Source organism: Sciurus vulgaris (genome assembly GCF_902686455.1).
Source record: "Sciurus vulgaris genome assembly, chromosome: 3".
Lineage (NCBI taxonomy): Eukaryota > Metazoa > Chordata > Mammalia > Rodentia > Sciuridae > Sciurus > Sciurus vulgaris.
In genome coordinates, this window is record NC_136463.1 from 7,660,765 (window position 1) to 7,666,764 (window position 6,000).

The window sequence follows — 6,000 nt, forward strand, 5'->3', positions numbered from 1 at the left end:
AAAAAAAAAAAAAAACCACTCTAGCAGGCCTGTGTTTGTCTCTGCTCTTTCGGGGGCTTATTTCAGGATGAGGGGACGGTCAGGGGCCCCTGGGGCTGCCTGTGCAGCTTCTCTCAGACCCGTGTGCCTGTCCCCTCCCCTCTGGCACCTCACTCAAACCTCAGGGCCCCTCTGCCTGGCAGCTGTCTGAGCACTGGAACTCTGGTGCCCCCAGTGCTGCTTACCAGCTGCGGCCTTGGTCACCGAGCCTCTGGGCACCTCATCGTCCTGCTGCTGTGACGGGGGCTGAGTGGCTATCAGCATGAGGGGCGATGTCCCCCAGGTCCCTGGGGACACTGCCTCCCACTCAGCTCCCCGCTCCTCCTGGAGAGTCAGCCCCTGGGGACACAGTGGGGGGCACGCTCTCCCTTCCACCCTGCTGCTCAGGGAGATGGAATCTCTCCTGTCACCAGTTCCCAGGTGAAGAAATGTGCTGCGACGGGGGCCGCCCAGCTGCGTCTCCAGTTGCAGAAATAACCAGAGCTGGAATCAGCCACTCATTCTCCACTGCCCCTGCCCTCCCGCCACCACCCCGGGCACATCCAAGCTCGTGGCCTTGGGGAGTGAGGCGGTGCGTCTGCCCAGTGTGGAGACTGGGTGACCCCTCAGCCCACGGCCCCCACTCTGCCTGACCCCCTTCCTCTCCTAATGCCTGTGTCCTCTGAGGAGGGAACATGGCCTGGGCGGGCCCCACTTCTCTCCGGGAACCCCGAGGACCCCGTGTGGCTGCATTCTGCCACAGGCCCTGCCCTCCCCTGAGCGCCCCCTCCTCCGGCTGGGAAGCACTTAGAGGCATAATTAAGTGCCGCCCAGGTCCCTCCACCCAGACAGGCTCATTAGAGCTGACGAAGGGTGTGGCCGAGGTGGAGTGGAGTTAGGAACCCAAGGGAGGGCCAGCAGGGGAGCAGGGCTGGGGCGCACAAGGACAGCCGGCCCCAGGGGATGGGTCTGCAGCCTGGCACAGGGGTGGTGGGACAGGGAGGCTCAGGGAGATGAGGCCGAGGGCCTGAGTGGAGTTGTCCCTCCAGACAGGGTGTGAACCCAGGGGAAAGGCCACTCCACCCAGAGGGACTGGCCCAGGATGCTTTTTTTTTTTTTAATTCTGACATTATATTCACGCCAGTGGGAGAATCCAGGGTTCTTGAGGGCCTGGGAGCAGCCAGCCCCAGCCCCGCGTCTGTCTTTGACCACGATGGAAGGCACCCACCAAGGACCTGCTGGGTGACCGGAGGCCGCTAGCGCAGCTCCACTTCTGGTTTTGCTCAGTTCCACCAGGGGCCCTCGGGCCACTTACTTGCCCTCTCTGAGCTGCTTCAGTTTCTCCGTCTTCAGAATTAGGGGCTGTTCCATGTTCAGTTTTTTGTGTTTTTTTCTTGTTTGTTTGTGCCAGGGATGGAATACAGGGCACTTAACCGCTAAGCCACATCTGCAGCCCTTTTTAAATTTTGAAACTAGGTATCACTGAATTGCGTAGGGCCTTACTAAACTGCAGAGGCTGGCCTTGAACTTTCCATCCTCCTGACTCAGCCTCCTGAGTACTGGGGTGACAGGTGGGTACCACTGTACCGGGCGGTTTTCAGTTTACTATGGGGAGGTTTTCTGCAGTGAGGTGTGAGATCAAGGGTTAAACTCCAGACCAGGCCAGGATGCCCTGGGTGGACGGGCTTGGGTCTCTCCCCCTCCCCTCACCCCCTTGGTCCTGAGGCACAGCTGAGAAACCAGAGCTCCTGCGGAGCATGCCTTAGTCTAAAGGAGTTCCTTCCGTAGGGGCCCTCCCACCTGGACAACGCAAAGCAGGGGCCAGCAGCTACTTCTGGGTGACAATGTAGTCATTTTAATTCCGCTCTTAGCCAACATTTCCCAAGACCTGATGGGACCAAAGCCGCCTGGCCCGCTGAGGAAGGTGCCTCTATATCCCTACCCCGGGGGCTCTGCTCCTATCGGGCGCATCCTGTTCGGTTCTGTGAATGTGACGATGGCTGTATGTGTTCCTGGTCCTGACTGCCCCCTGCAAGGTGCTGGTCTTTGCACAGACCCCACTGAAATCCCAACAACTCGGTGTGGTCCGCCCTGTTCCTATCAGCCCTGTCTCAGAGGTGAGGCAGCTCAAGGAGAAGGAACGGACGCAGCCCAGGGGTTAGTAAACGGAGTGACCGGGACGCAGCCCCAACCCGGGCTCCAGTGCCCTTCCTCAGGATCACTAGTCCTCCAGCCTGAGGACCTACCCTCTGTGACCTGGAGTGACCAGGTGGGGACAGTGTCTGGCGGGCAGCACAGCACAGAGGCCCAGCTGCAGCACTGGGGGATGTGCGGGAAGCACCCGCCTCCCTCCAGGCTGCCGGCCCTGCCCCTACCAAGTTCGCGCCTGCCTCTGTCCTGCAGGACCAGGGCTGCCCTCCAGGCTGTCCCACATGGTGTTCACCTTTGATCTTGTTGCCACGCACACCCCTCCTGTCCACCATGGCTGTGCCACATTCCCAGAAGGAAGAGAGGGTGGCAGGTCCTTGAGGAATTCTGGGACTCCACAAAGCCTAGCACCTAGCTCACACCCAACTGCGTTTTAGAGACAGGGGACCCTGCTTGGAGAACAAGGGCCCCCGACAGGGCAGAGGGCCAGCATCTTGGCTTTGGCCTGGCAGGGAGGGCAAGCCGAGGGGCTGGACCCCACGGGCCAGCAGCTGCTCACAGAGTGCAGAGGGGTGACATTGTGGGGAGCTGGGAGATGCCAGGTAAGATGGAGCAGCTGGGCTAGGTGGTCACCACACTCCCCACTCCTCCTTGGCTACCCCTGAGCCTGGCCCCTTGCAAGACAGCTTCCCAGAGAGCCCCAGGCCCTCCATCTGGGCAGGCGCCCTCCTGGGCACGGCCCTCACCTGAGCTGTCTACCTGCACACGATTCATTCCTGGGCCACGAGGCCCTGGTTGAAAATGCAGGGAAGAAAGTCAGGGAGGCAAAAGGGAGGGCTTATCTCTGCGCTTCCCCCTGCCTTCTGCAGGCCCGCGGCTTCCTGCCAGCCGCCAGATGGGAGATGGGAAGGAACATCTCCGAGGAGGGAGCAGTGTTCCCAGGCAGATGGATGTCAGTGGTTTGGCCTTGGAAACCTGTTGCCCCAACCCAGCAGGCTGCTGATCTTCAAAGGGAGACGCCCAGGGATAGCCTGCAGGAGCCCAGGGTGGCTGCCTTCCCCACAGGAATCCAACCCTGAAGTGATACTTGGCATGTTAAAAAATATCTACCAAGGCCACAGGGATGGACGGAATTTTGTTTTCCTTCTATGCTGTTTTGTTCCAGAAAGTTCTGGAGGCGGTCTACAAAGATACATCAACTACAATAGGATAAAAATAGATGAGAGCACAAACAAGGCTGGAACGAACAGTACCACCAACCCAGGGGCTGGTGCGCAGAAGCACCCTGGATTCCGAGCTTCCCATTGGTCCAAGCAAAGAGCGAAACTAGCCTGCCTCAAGACTCACAAGGTCAGGATGAACCCAGGAGCAGATCAGCGCTTCCTGACTCTGAGGTCTGAAAGCAATCTGAGGGGTCGTGGAAGGGCCAGGGTGTGGTGTCCCAGGCAACACTCTGAGCGGTGGTCTCATGATACATACCAGCAGGCTGAACCTTTGCACTGTTGAAATCTTAAAACCCAAGGTGATATCATTAAGAGGTGGGGATTTTGGGAGGTCATTGAGGTCATGAGCGTGGAGCTTACGTGAATGGAATTATTATCCTGGAAAAGAGGTCCCAGGCCATGCCATGCCTATAATCCCAGCGACTCAGGAGGCTGAGGCAGGAGGATCACAAATTTAAGACCAGCCTCGGCAACTTAAGGAGACTCTGTCTCAAAATGAAAAATTAGAAGGGGTGGGGATGTTGCTCAGTGGTTAAGCACCCCTGGGTTCAATCCCTGGTACCAAAAACAAACAAATGAGATAAAAAGCAAATTACAGTTAGACAGGAGGAATAAGTTAGATCATTCACTCTACAGCACAGGAGGGTCCACGACAATTTATTACATGTTTGATTAAAGAACTAGAGAGCAGAGTGTGAAGATTCCCAACACAAAGAGTCAATCGGTCGGTGCTTAAGGAGAGGGGAACGCTAGCTACCTGGACCCAATCATTACACACTGTGTACCTGTATGGAACTATACTGTACTGCACCACATAAACAGCTACAATTTTATTTTATTTATTTATGTATTTATTTTTGGCGTGACACTGGGCGTTGAACTCTGGGCCTTGCACGTGTTAAGCAATCACCCTACCACTCCATCCCTGAGTCACAGCCCCAGTCCTCTTTTATTTTTTATTTTGAGACAGGGTCTCACTAAGCTGCCAAGGCTGGCCTTGGACTTGGGGTCCTCCTGCCTCAGCCTCCTGAGTCACTGGGATTACAGGCGTGCCCCACGGTGCCCGGCTGCATAGGGCAAGCTTTCTAGTTCCACATTCCAAAATCAAAGGGCGGAAGGCATCGAGAAGGCAGCGACCCAAGGACTGCTCTTTGCAGATCTGGTGTCCTCTCCTGGTGGACAGAAAGACCATGCTACAGCAATGGCACTTCTCCCTCCTCCCCTCACCCTCCTCCTCCTCCTCCTCTTCTTCCTTGATTCCTCCTCCTCCTCTCCCTCCTCCCCTGCCCCTCTTCTGTGCTGAGAATTGAACCTCTTGCACGTGCTAAGCAAGCACTCTACCTCTGAACTACATCCACAACCACCCACTATTTTTGCACTGGTTCTTAGTTATACAGGACAGTAAAAGACCCCATGTGTTTATTTATACTGGGGAATGGACTCAGGGACACTCTACCACTAAGCTACACTTCCCTGTCCTTTCCTTACTTTATGAGACAGGGTTTTGCTAAATTGCCCAGGCTGGCCTTGAACTTGTGATCCTCCTGCCTCAGCCTCCGCAGTGGCTGGATTTACAGGCGCGCCCACTGTGCTTGGCTTCTGTACTGTTTCTTACATCCATGGTTCCTCCCCTGCTTCCACACAAATGAGAGCTGACTGTAGAGAGTTGGAAGTTGTATTCAAAAAAAAATATTAAATTTACAGTGCAGACTCATTTACTTGTCAGATAAGTAGCAAACACCTACACTATGCCAAGCACTCTGGAAGGTGCTGGGGTTATAGCAGTAGGCAAGATAGATACAATCCCAGGTTGGCATAATGACTTTTGTGGGCTCCTCCCCACATAAAAATTGTTAATATGCTACAATTACTTTGGTTTACATATATTCTTTTGGGATCCCCTTCACCCCCACCCTCCTTCCACACACAACCCAGGGACACTGAGTCACAATCCCTGCCTTGTGTTGTTGTTTTTGTTGTTTGTTTGTTTGTATTATTTTGAGACAGGGTCTTGCTAAGTTGCTCAGGCTGACCTCAAAATTGTGACTCTTGCCTCCCTGTGGAGTTGCTGGGGTGAAGGCACGTGCCACAATGCCCAGCTCTTGGTTTTAAAAGAAATTAGAATGTCAGTGGGACCCTAACAGTGCTGAAGGCCCTGGCATCGTGCTCAGCCTGGTGGAGAAGCCACCCCACAGGGCTTGGGGTGCAGGGCGGGGACAGACCACCAACAAGCCAGGGATGAGCACAAGCTCTGCCTCCAATGCTGAGGGCTTTGGAGAGATGCACTCGGGCTGCTGGGGCAGAGGGGACCCGGTCTCCTGCTCCACGAGGATGGGGCCTGGAGACGCCCTAGGGAGGAGGCGTCGAAAGCAGACCCAAAGGGTGCCGGCAGCTTTGTCCTACCTCCTCCAGAAGCCTGCCCTCCAGGCCATTGCTATGGCTCAGGTGAGGTGACCCCAAAGGCTCACGTGTGAGACAATGCAAGAAGGCTTGGCAGAGAAAGGGTTGGGTCACAGCCCAGCCCAATCAGCCAACCAGTCCTGGATGGGAGGAACTGAGTGGTAACTGGGGGCAGTGGGGTGTGACAGGAGGAGGGGGGTCATTGGGGGCG